At 47.0% G+C, this 13491-nt stretch overlaps 1 protein-coding gene across 1 annotated transcript in view; it reads left to right on the top strand.

Annotated features, from left to right (window-relative positions):
• LOC139765861 (cell adhesion molecule Dscam1-like) overlaps positions 1-13491 on the top strand; it is a 170835-nt gene that overhangs the window by 84988 nt on the left and 72356 nt on the right. The gene's annotated exons all lie outside the window — the stretch shown is intronic.

Genomic DNA, 13491 nt, shown 5'->3' on the forward strand with positions numbered 1-13491 from the left:
AACAACATGCAGTGTTGCCATCGGTTATTTCCATAATCCTCAACACTGGCCGACCATACTGACCGGAAGTAAACACAATTTGAGTTCGTGAAAAATGAAATTTTCTGACCAAGTGGGAATGTTTTGACCTCCTTTATCTTCATATTTCTTTGTAAAATGTTATCAACATGAAGTTGAAAAAATATAAAAGAAATATCTGTATTGAGGCAAAGGGAACTCTCTCTCTCTCTCTCTCTCTCTCTCTCTCTCTCTCTCTCTCTCTCTCTCTCTATATATATATATATATATATATATATATATATATATATATATATATATATATAGATAGATACAGAGAGAGAGAAAGAGAGAGAGACAATCCCATTCACACAGTAAACCTGGTCTAACCTCAACACAATGGTCATCAAGAAAACAAAGACAGAGGAATACTTAACCCACTCGAGGAACAGAACCTAACCTTCGTCCCAGACTCCAGACTGACATCCAGATCCAGCTTCCCTTCCTGTGTAACCACACAGCCTTAACACAAGACACACAACAAGGACAAAGAGGAGGACTTGTGACAGTTACCCACACACCATAACATCCCAGTCATCAATACTGCTCACCATACAGTGCCAGCTCACTGGAGGTGCAGTTCGTTAAGATCAGACTTGACAACACTCACTACAATGTACTCTACATCTGCATACCTTTCTCCACCACCTGCGATCTGTTATATATAAATATATCTATATATGATATAACGAACGAGATGCATTTAGAATATTAACCATTATCAGGTATGGCCCCCCAAGAAAAAGACATTTCATCTACTCCAACCTAAACTTCGCCTCACCTTCCTGGTCATCCAACCTCTTGAAACCAGGTATACCAAATTGCAAACCACACAAAGCCACCGGACTAACATCCATAAACTTTCAACACTTACACAACGAAGCAAAAATACTTCAGTTTTTATCCCACCTTAACATGCTTGGCACTCAGTTCTTTGCAGCAGCACTGGATCCTTCCTACCCGAAACCACTGTATAAAAGTCATCCCCGTTCCACACTTCAGCAACTTAAGTATGTTGACAGATTCCCCCGACCCCAACACACAATACGCTGACAAAACACATACACACGAAGATGATCCGACAGGCATTTAAGAACCGATCCCCCAACTCAGTCTTAAACACCGTTCTGTCAGATATATGTACACCAGGATGAAATTACGCCCCCCACACATGTACGAGCTATACTTTCCTATATACGATCAGGACGCCAGCCATGTCTCCAGCAGTACAAACACCAGTTCACCACATCGCAAGACCCCCTCCTGCCCAAGATGTAACTTCCACAGTGAAGACACTTAACATTTACTCTTTAATTCTGTCCTTATTCCCAAAGACACATTACATCACCACAATTTTTTATCTTGTGATCTCACCTGGTGGACGTGGCTGGCTTCATGAGCACTGCGGGAACCCCATAGGGGAATCCTAGACCAGGAAGATGAAGGTGAAACTATACCTTATCAGCTCACTGGTCCAGCACACATCATGGGCTGCGGTTCCACAATATAATTCCCGGTCTCACCACAAGCACACTACCCCGGGTTATGGTGTTGACCGCCATCCTTGGTCATGTCTCACGTAACCATACCAAGTCCTGTTGCACAAGACCACCATGATTCATGACCCTGGAACCTGGGCCATGAGTTGGTTTAGGCTGGTGATCCGTGTTCCTGGCGCAGTGTTCCATGTTACTGGCGCAGTGTTCCGTGTTCATGGCGCGGTGCTCCGAGTACCTGGCGCAGTGTTCCGGGTTCCTGGCGCGGTGCTCCGAGTTCCTGGCGCAGTGTTCCGTGTTCCTGGCGCAGTGTTCCGGGTTCCTGGCGCAGTGCTCCAGGTTCCTGGCACGGTGCTCCGTGTTTCTGGCTTCGTGCTCTTGGCACCGTGCTCTGCGCAAGGGAATATTTGCCTGCTCTTGATCAACACTCGAAGAGATTAATGACGAGTCACTCATCACTGGGGTTCGACTCTCCTCATTTTTCAACATCAAATTCGCGAGTCAGATGACCCAGACAGCCAACCCTTGAGGATGAAGATGTCTGTCGCCAGGACGAACCTCTTCCTTCATACTCTCCTCCGATTTCCTCTCTAGTTTGATGCTTTCCAGTCAACTTTATCATCTGATATCATTTTGCATCGTGTGCTGGACCTTATGACATCAGGCGTCGTACCAGGCTTTTCCAGTTCAGTTGTTACTAAAGCACTTGTGCTGTGTGGTGATGTGGTCTTCTGATTCGTAATAAATCTTCTCTCATTTTCATTCATAATATTTGTTAGTTTTGCTTTGTTCAAGTTTCCTGATAAGTTTCTATTAAGATTCTCGTAATCGTTTTTCTGATTTCTTTATTCAACAGTTCCACCTCAGACTATGGTGTTACTTCATGTGGCTTCTGATTCTAATGGTGATTTTCTTCGCAAGTTGATTATGAGATCGGAATGAGGATAAAATGAGGACGGTTGAAAGAGTAAGGTAAAAGTTAAGGAAAACTGGGGATGGGTGATAGAGGGAGTGAAGAATGAGGTCTTAGGTTATTATGAATGATGAAGACAGTGTACAATGAGGTCCAGTGGTATTGAGGTGTAAGTGCAGAATGATGTTCTAGGTATCTTGTGTGGTCGAGGAAATGAAGAGCCGCCTCTCTGTAGGGAAGAGCACATAGGTATACGTGGGAAGGACAGGTAACAGGAGACCTGATGGTCCATAACAAGGTTATCTGTGAAAATTATCTACTATATAGTGGCAGACCCAGGGCAGCAGAGCAGATGGCACCTCCCCACCCACCTCTCTCAGCGGCTCAATAACCAGATGATTCATGATTTCATCCAGGACAGAGCCAAGCCTCACCATGATAAGAAAGCGAAGGGTCATGGATGCAGGTGCCGCACTGTGGGATCAGCTCATTCTTTTTTTCAAGAAAATATCAGATGTTACACTAGCGAGGATGATCAGGTGTTGTACATTTGTGATGCAAGATGAAAAAAGTTGGTGATTACTTGTTGCAGTTTTCCAGCGCGTATTTGTGAAGTGATTGATGTTGACATTGTCGGGTTGTGGTCATGGGTCTGTCACTACTATCATTGACGCAGTAAAATAACTGCATTACCGGAAATTATTTGAAACATCATTTTACTCAGCTGGGCCAGAATATGGCATGTGAATCATACGATGCATCAGAAAAATATAGCAGGGTCTCGTCTCTCTTGTGTACACGATCCATTAATGAAATGAGACATAGATGATCATAAGAACGAACTCCCGTGAGAGTTAGAGATGTCCCAGGTGAGGTGAGAATCATATAACGATCGTCCAAGTCATGAATCTTTCATATGCTGACCACAAGCATAAGAGGATTCAAGACATGTCACAGGAGTTCTGCAGGAAGGGATTGTACAGTGTCTGTCGCGACACCATACCAGGTCTCCTGTTGTGGGTTAGAAGCGACTCAAGATGTTTTTATTCATCGTCACACTTGGTCTCAGCCCCAGGCTGCGGGGTTCGACAACAGCCCCCGAGAAAGAACTCTGATATACGGCAGGTGTGACATAATAACCCAAGGCTCCCGCCTCCAGAACTAATCATATCAGATTTCCACCTTCGATCTCTTGATCGTAAACTCCTCCCGGATTCCACTAGTGCCAGGTCTGTGTGGCGCGGGGCTCGATGGAGCTTCTAATCCGGTTTCCAATCCCTCATCATCTATCAGAAATTATTTTTTTCGTTAAAGTTCCGTATTGAAAGGGTCCGCGGATATCTGTATTCATCTGCCGGGAAAATATGGACATGTGGTGGGTGCGTTCGTGTGAAAGGTGTGGTGCGTGTGGTAGGTGGTGTGTGGAAATTTTTGGAACGTGTTTTCTATTTTCCTGAGATGAAAAGGATGGAGAGAAAAGTTAGTGGAGCTTGGGTACAAAGGAAGATCATGAAGAAGAGGAAGATAGAGAGTCGGAGAGAAGTAAGAGAGGGAGAAAGAAATAGGTGAGTATGAAGATAGAGACGGACACAGAGTAGGCAACGAAGGGAGGGAATGAAATGGATGAGAATAGATAGAAAGGAACAGGGATAGATAGAAAGGCAGATAGACATAAGAGGATGGAGTACACACCGTGAATGAGATTATAGTATATTTCCTCAACTTTTTTTCGTCGGGGAATTGTCGTTACTTCTTGTTGTGATGTAGGGAACCGACGCCCGGGAGAGAACGAAGGTAAGACTGTGGTCTTCCAGCCTCACCAGATGTTACGTGGGTGCTGATGATAAAGCCACTGGACCACCTTTAACCCCTGAGTACCAACAACAGAACCATCCGGAGACGCATGTAACCACTCTTGGTTCTGATGACCAGATCCCTCATCTAACAATAAAACTTTAAGGTCAGAGGTTACGCATGCATACTCAAGGGTCGTATTGTCGTACTCAAGGTCAAACTGAGGTGCGCAATATTCCAACGACACACAAAACCAGGAAACAAAAAAGAGAAAATCGATGTGTTCATCAATAAGGGATTCGCGCAGTGCTGGAGTGGTTGGCAAGAAGAAATGAGATGAAAGAAACAGAAAGAAGACAATATGTTTTCCTTCCATCCTGGGGGAGGAAGGGTGGGGTGCTAGACTAACTGGTGGGGCCATCATATTCATCCTCACACCCTGGGGGAGGGAGGATGGGGTGTTAGACCAACTGGGGAGTACCAATCTTCATGTACACACCCTGGGGGACCACCGAGGCGCCATGGTCATGTACACACCCTGGGGGACCACCGGGGCGCCATGGTCATGTACACACCCTAGGGGACCACCGGCGCGCTATGGTCATGTACACACCCTGGGGGACCACCGGGCGCTATGGTCATGTACACACCCTGGGGGACCACCGGGGCGCCATGGTCATGTACACACCCTGGGGGACCACCGGGGCGCCATGGTCATGTACACACCCTGGGTGACCACCGGGGCGCCATGGTCATGTACACACCCTGGGGGACCACCGGAGCGCCATGGTCATGTACACACCCTTGGGTGACCACAGGGGCGCCATGATCATGTACACACCCTGGGTGACCACCGGGGCGCCATGGTCATGTACACACCCTGGGGGACCACCGGGGCGCTATGGTCATGTACACACCCTGGGGGACCACCAGGGCGCCATGGTCATGTACACACCCTGGGGGACCACCGGAGCGCCATGGTCATGTACAAACCCTTGGGTGACCACAGGGGCGCCATGGTCATGTACACACCCTGGGTGACCACCGGGGCGCCATGGTCATGTACACACCCTGGGTGACCACCGGGGCGCTATGGTCATGTACACACCCTGGGGGACCACCAGGGCGCCATAGTCCCTCGTGTACGCACGGTCTAAAAGCTTCATCAGAGAATGCCACTAGAACGAGGCAGGTAAACACTGCAGAACACTGTAATTGACCTTGACCTCTCTATAGCGACGACCCCAGACTCACTCCCTCATGGAGAGGACACCTGGCCTGTGTATAGTGACCACCTGAAACCTTCATATAGCGGACAGTTCACCTGTCTACAGCGGTCATCAGAGATCCACAGAGAATTGGCAGTTGAGCTGCTAGTACAGTAGCCTTCTTACGGGGCGTACGGTGGTGTACCCTCCACTATTGCCTTACACACACACACACACACACACACACACACACACACACACACTGGGTAACCCCCCCCCCCCCTTGGGACAGGGCAACTGGTTACGATACGTGTGAGGCAAGATGTACCTGTATGACACATGAGGATTGTACCTGGCTCACTTGTGGTGGGGGCGGATGTGCACACCATGCAAGTGAGAGATAGTCTCCAACATTACTCAGATGAACCATACATTATCTCCAACATGAGGGAGAGAGCCTCCAACATCACGCTGGTGAATCTCAAGTTACCTCCAACATGAGGGAGAGACAGTCTCCAACATTACTCACATCTTACTATGTTACTACCGAATCATTGTTCATTTGTTTCCAGCAAGTCAACATCAGAAAGATAAATCAGAAAATTGAATAAAAGTTTACAAATATGACAGTGAAATATGTGACCAGATACATAATGGAAAACATACGAATTGACCTAAAATAATGAACTAACGTAAGGGTAGTTAGTATATTGAACAGATGACAAGAGTTGAAACACGTCAACAGCGCCATTGAAACAAAGAATAGATGGAAACAATAAAAATCATGAACAACAGATGAGAAAAATATGAATGAAATTCACTCCTATGGAACATATTTTTCAGAATAATTCAAAGATATTGATGGTCCCATTACAACCCTATAGTCAATATGTCAAGTGAAAGAATGAAAAATGTTTAGTGAATGATGGCGTGAGCTGCGCTGAGGTCAGCCTTTGTTGTGGTGAGGAGTTAATGTGGTCAGTGTGGCAGGCAACACGTGTGTGTGGATGGTTTGTGCCTTCAGGTAAGAGTCTTCCCTCACCAGGTACAGGTGGGAGGGTCTCGTATGAGGGACGCCACTGTGTGTGTGTGTGGGGGGGGGGGGGGGGTGAGGGGGATAGGATCATAACTTCCGTGTTTGGAAGCAGGTGTTGCGCTCCCGCGCCACGTCTCGACCATGGCCATGTGGTCAGGTGGAAGATTGGACGCCTCATGGCTCCACCCCCGCCTGAGTGGTGAGGTGGAGTGGCGGATGTGTCCTCGGTGCTCTCGTGGCTGGCAGGAGTAGGTAGCTGTTACTACGGTACGGAGAGAAGGGCAGGGGGGCTACATAGCGCTGGTGAGGGAGGGCGGCCGTTCCCTGCCGGTCATGCAGGGGAGGTTGTGTGCTCCTCCCCGGGTGGAGACATGTGGGACAACGTCCCGTCTGGCTGTTCGCCTCTTCCACCCTCGTTAACCAGTATAGTTGCCAGTTCATATGATCAGTTCCATACACAATATTGTTATGTACTCCCCTGACTTACTGATGCAATACCATATACACATACCTGTGTCCATTTGCCATTATTAATGACGATGAATTATTCTCGTCAAAAAGAATATAATATTATGAATGACGAGGGATTATGTTGTGGGTGGTAGGCCCGCTATACCCTCATGGTATTTCACTGTTATATTGAGAAATTCTGGTCGTATATGTGCCATTATGATGGGCATTCGTCCCATTAAGAGAAGGGCGCCTGTGACTCTAGGAAGTGTGTGTGTGTGTATGTGTGTACCATTATAATGGGTATGAGCGCCATTATAATGGTCATTTATCCCATTATGATGGTTTTCATTTCATTATAATGGGCGTGTTTGGCACCTGCACCATCTGCAGGGAGGGGAAGTTACCTTAGTGCGAAACAATACGAATTCAGGAAATAAATATAACATATGACGTCAGGACTTGAATGAGAGAATCAGACGCAGACCGACACAAGAGAGACAGATGGTTGGATTGTATGTTTCATGTCTACCAAAAAGCATTTGACAGTGTACCACTGGTAAAGTGGATAAGACATTACCTCAGTGGAAGCGGAAAGATGACGCAGGTTGGAGGATCCTTACCTGAATGGAATGACGTCACTAGTTGCCTCCTGCAGGGTTCCGTCTTGGGACCTTCGCTGTTATTGTTGTGTGTTGATGACATGCCAGACGGACGAGGATCATGCCTGTGTATGCTGAGGTCTTAATTGGGGTCAGGAAAGAAGGATCAGGATTTCATCAAATTACAAGGGAACTTAAACTCCAGAGTTGATCTGGTACATAATGGATGAATTTCCACTTCTGTAGAAGTGCTGTCGTGAGTAAGAGTCACGGTAAAAGAAGACATTACTAGGACCACCATCCAGCGGGAGATAAACTGTGGGAATCTGTATGTGAGAGAGAAATTAGGAGTCGACGTTGTGTCGAACCTGTGGCCAGAGTTCCACCTTGCGGGACGTGTTGAGCAGACAAACTGTCTCTTGGCAAATATTTGAATCTCTTTTAAGTTCACAGATAAGAAGAGTTGTAGTGAGTTGTGTACTCCCTACATTCGGCCACAACTGAAATACGATTCTCAAGTTTGGTCACTGTGCTCAAAGAAGCACAAATAAATGATAGAAAAAGTCCAGAGAAGAGCAAGATTGATAATACCAGAATTAAGAAATCTGAGTTACAGTGAAGAGTTAAGAGTCAGATTTGCCTACCATGGAAGAGAGAAGATTAATGAGTAACTTAATCACAATATTCCTGTTACTAAACCAATGTGATGTTAAGAGTAAACATTTTTTATCAAAAATACACAGATACAAGAACCAGACGTCAGAGCAGCATAACATTATGTAGAAAACTTGTTTAAAATGATCTTTAGAAATGTTTACGTAATATCGAAGAAACGGATGAAGGAATGAGTTCACTGATGAAATTATGAACGTTAGAACTTTATCATGACATCTGGAACTTTGTGATGATAGAAGATGAAGAGGAGGAACACCACGAGTGTAGAGGTCCCTCCCTGTACTGTGCAGACGGAGACCTGATACTGTATATCATACTTGTATAGTGCAGCACACACACACACACACACACACACACACACACACACACACACACATACATTTCTTTATTCATTGGTTCAGATATACATAGGTACATATGTATATTCTTATTGATAGTGGAACACCAGGAACGGGTCGATCTCTTTATATTTGCTGTATGTTGAGCTGAATTTCAGTGTTCAGTTGGTAATTACCAACTCGGAGATATCAATGATCAACAGGCAGGTGTTGTATGTGTTGTACAGTTAAGAAGAAATAGGCCAGGTATGATGTATACTGCGATCGTCATTGTGTATATAATATTGATATTAATTGGTGTATATTTTGCATAATGAAGATCAGACTGGCTGGGTACACTACGTAATGACCGCCGCCATTGTCATTGTATTAATTATGTTGCCATTGTATGAACGGTCTCTAAAGGTGATGCAACTGGTGTACTGAACATCAGTACACACAAAACCAAATGTATTTCCTGTGGAGTTTGAAGAATTACGAGAATTAAAGAGAAAACTTACACATGTCGGAGGGTTGACACACACACACACACACACACGGGGGAGGGGGAAGGGGGGCTGGGATTAAGAGAGAGAGACAACAGACACATGCGAGCGGAGGGAAAGAGAGGCAACACGATAATGATGAGCAGCTGAGGTGAGGCAGTGAGAACAAGTGACCCCACCCCTCTCCCCCCACCCACCCCACATTACACTTCTCCTACGTCATCATTTCTCCATCATTCTTCTTCCATACCTCTATTCCCCTGCCGTAACGCTCTCTAACCTGCCACAGCCAAACGAACTGTTCTCTTGGGTCAGTGTTATGCCGGGGATGCTAGTGGCTTCAGTGGTCCCAGTGATACAGTTATTTAGTGGTGCCGAAGATGTAAGTGGTGTGCATGTTTCCAGCGGTGTCAGTGATACTACCACTGGTGCCAGAGGTATCAGTGGTGCCAGGGATACGACTAAAGCCATGGGTACCACTGGCGCCAGAAGCAGTAGTTGGTGGCCAACAGCGACGCAGCAGGAGGGGGCACGCTAGTGGTGGCGGCCCGACAGGTGTCGCTTTTACTAGATAAAGCTGGCCGACCCGACCCTCGCTGCTGCTGGCTGGTCGTCTCCTGCATATTACAGTGTACCTCTTGTTCGGCCCACCCCTCGCCCACCCTTCCCCCCACCAGCACCCCGCCAGTACCCATCTGTTGGGCCCACCCCTCGCCCACCAGTACCCCGCCAGTACCCATCTGCTCGGCCCACCCGTCGGCCACATTCTAGTCTGGGTTCCTCTGGCCAGACACGGATCTTACGAGGCTTCCATTTGGGCTCCAATTACAACCCATAGAATGGTATCCTTAGTTTGCCTCTGGGCTTCTGTGGTGCTTCACCCAAGTGGCGTCCTGAACCCAGGAGGGACTGACGCGGGGATCCACAGCGCCCTCCCGGACCACCTCAGAGCTAACCTAAGACTTGTCCAATAGTCTTCCTGGGCGCCTTCAGGGGTGTCCCTACCTCAGGACTCCTGACGAAGCTCTACCTCACTTCACGTGGGGATTCTATGGGTCATCACTGGAGGTCCTAAAAGTCCCTTTCAGTCATCACAAAAGATCTTCTCGTGAAACTTGTTCAACTTCCTCGAGACTTTCAAAAGGATTTATCATCGGTTGTCAGGAGGTTTTAACCTTCTCTTGATAAACTTTGAATTATTGCCATACGTGGGTGAGTGAGTGAGTGAGTGAGGTGGGTGGGTAAGCTGCTGATGACTCCAGATGTAACAGCAAGTAAGAATGTCTTTACTGTATGATATATTTCTTAGGTAATTACCTACTGTGAAGGTTTTACTCATCTCAGCAAAACTCATTGAATTATATCTATAAACACTAGTGTTCTTTAACTCTGCTTGAAAATAGAAGTGTTGAACTTTAAACATCATAATCAGAAGGCTTCAGCAAACTTTAGGTGACTACAATAAACATTAGAGTAAAAGGTTCCAATAACGACTGGAGTCTACAGGCGTCAGGAAGAACTAGAACCGTCAGGCTTTTATAAACAGCAGACCAATAAATTCCAATAAACACCAAAGACAACAGGATCCAGTATTTTTCAGGCCAAGAAATTCCAAAGAAATCCCGTCAACAGAATCCAATAAACACCAGAAACAAAAGAATCCAGAATATAGTGGAGTGAGCAAGCCTCGGTCAACACCAGGGCTAATAGCTAGGCACTGATAAACACTGCAACCTCAGGCTCCAGTAAACCTCTACAGCCAAGAGGCGACCATGATGGAGTAGTGAGGCGTGGCGGGCCTCACCCGGGGAGTCCTGTAACACTGGTTTGGACGACACAAATAATTCGGTAATTTATGGACTCGGAGGCGGCGCCCCGGGGCCTGACTGCCAGCGGAGAGGGAGGCAAGGGAGTTATGGAGAGGGGGAGAAGAGTGTTGGAGGGAGGGAGGGAGGAAGGGGAGGCTTCTGGAGGGACGTGTATTCTTTCCTTGATTCCTTCCATTGTTGAACCTCCGGCTGGTTAACGATACTGGATTACTAATGATAATGGTGTCGCCCAGCATTCATGTGTAGCGTCTCCTCAAGTGTATAAAGTCGTGTGTCGGAGACGCCAGGAAACATTAGAATAATCGTTAGTTCTTTGCCAGTGAGAGTGTGTGGGCACGAGTCCTGCTGAAGATGGCTGGTCTTCACAGCGGCCGGGGAATATGGCCTTCTCTGATACTCTAAAACAATTATATTTTTGAAAGAAAAACGTAGGAAATGTAAATCATAAATAATTCATGGTATCTTGTGGACCAGAAAGCTTTTTCATCTCAAAATTGAAATATTCTTGATAATAAGCTTCCTTATCATAATGATAGGACGCCTCTCCATCAGTAAGGTTATGACACAATGATGATACTCCCAAATGTTGGCAAGTTACCTAGTAAAGATATGAACCTCACCTGTGCAACTCTGAAACCGTAACACAACTTACGATATTGTCCATAACGTCGCCTCACTCCTGGGTGGTGGTGACCCAGTGAATGTTTACATCCCGCCCACGAACGTAACAAACATGTATGGCCCATGTCGCACGTGTACACTACCACTACCGATATGAACACATACGTTGATAACCAACAAATAAAAAACAAACAAAATCAAGCAACCGGACAGTTGGCCCAGATGGTAGTAGAGGAGGCGACCGGACAGTTGGTCCAGGTGGTTGTAGAGGCGACAGGACAGTTGGTCCAGGTGGTTGTAGAGGAGGCGACCGGACAGTTGGTCCAGGTAGTTGTAGTGGAGGCGACCGGACAGTTGGTCCAGGTGGTTGTAGAGGCGACCGGACAGTTGGTCCAGGTAGTTGTAGAGGAGGCGACCGGACAGTTGGTCCAGGTGGTTGTAGAGGCGACCGGACAGTTGGTCCAGGTGGTTGTAGAGGCGACAGGACAGTTGGTCCAGGTGGTTGTAGAGGAGGCGACCGGACAGTTGGTCCAGGTAGTTGTAGTGGAGGCGACCGGACAGTTGGTCCAGGTGGTTGTAGAGGCAAACGGACAGTTGGTCCAGGTAGTTGTAGTGGAGGCGACCGGACAGTTGGTCCAGGTGGTTGTAGAGGCGACCGGACAGTTGGTCCAGGTAGTTGTAGAGGAGGCGACCGGACAGTTGGTCCAGGTGGTTGTAGAGGCGACAGGACAGTTGGTCCAGGTGGTTGTAGAGGAGGCGACCGGACAGTTGGTCCAGGTGGTTGTAGAGGAGGCGACCGGACAGTTGGTCCAGGTGGTTGTAGAGGAGGCGACCGGACAGTTGGTCCAGGTAGTTGTAGTGGAGGCGACCGGACAGTTGGTCCAGGTGGTTGTAGAGGCGACCGGACAGTTGGTCCAGGTAGTTGTAGAGGAGGCGACCGGACAGTTGGTCCAGGTGGTTGTAGAGGCGACCGGACATATTTGCTCAGTAAATCCTGGACCAAACAGACCGTGTACGAAGGCCAGTGTCACAGTTGTACATTTTCAGGAAGTGTATATTGCCGTGGCCACTACGTGTGTGTATACGATATATTACGGCTATACAACAACTGTAAGACAAACACATATAAACAATATTGAGAGATGCGTCACCACGAGTTGTGGCCATCATCACGAACAACTTAGGACAAACATCGTTTATTTCCTACATGGCTGACTGTGTCATGTTATTTCCTACATGGCTGACTGTGTCATGTTATTTCCTACATGGCTGACTGTGTCATGTTATTTCCTACATGGCTGACTGTGTCATGTTATTTCCTACATGGCTGACTGTGTCATGTTATTTCCTACATGGCTGACTGTATCGTGTTATTTCCTACATGGCTGACTGTGTCATGTTATTTAGTAACATGGTTACCATCCCATCACCAGCGTAACGATCTTAAAGACGTCAAACATAAAGTTAAGTCGTTTCCTGCGGGAAGTGTAAGGTCGATGACTGTCATCTCCCACCTGGGGAGGGTGACGGTGTGTTGGGCAGACACACGACACTTATGTAGTCGTCAGCACAGTAAGCGCCAGCATCACTCCGTCATTCCTGTATGTATAAGAAAGAGAAGAGTTGCGCCTGACTGATCATGAGACAACGGGAGGCATGATCACAGGGGTCTGCGAGTCTCACACCGGGCCAGGCGACGCCGCCAGAAATTATCATTGGTAACGATTATAAGTTGATAACAGGCCAGATGAACTCGGTAAAACTCACCAAAGCTTGGGACAGCAGCCCAAGCTTTTTCGGACCACAGGGATTACAAGGATCACAGTGGTCTGTAACAAGAGTTTAAGCTTGTGATGGAGGGTATTGTGTTTAGAAAGATAATGGCTCATAATAGGAAACTATGGCCTGTAATTGGTGTGTATATATAGCCTGTATGAGAGATGATTGTCTGTAATGAGTGATCCTGGTCCGTAATGACAGTTGATCA

This window comes from Panulirus ornatus, chromosome 56 (genome assembly GCF_036320965.1).
Source record: "Panulirus ornatus isolate Po-2019 chromosome 56, ASM3632096v1, whole genome shotgun sequence".
Taxonomy (NCBI): domain Eukaryota; kingdom Metazoa; phylum Arthropoda; class Malacostraca; order Decapoda; family Palinuridae; genus Panulirus; species Panulirus ornatus.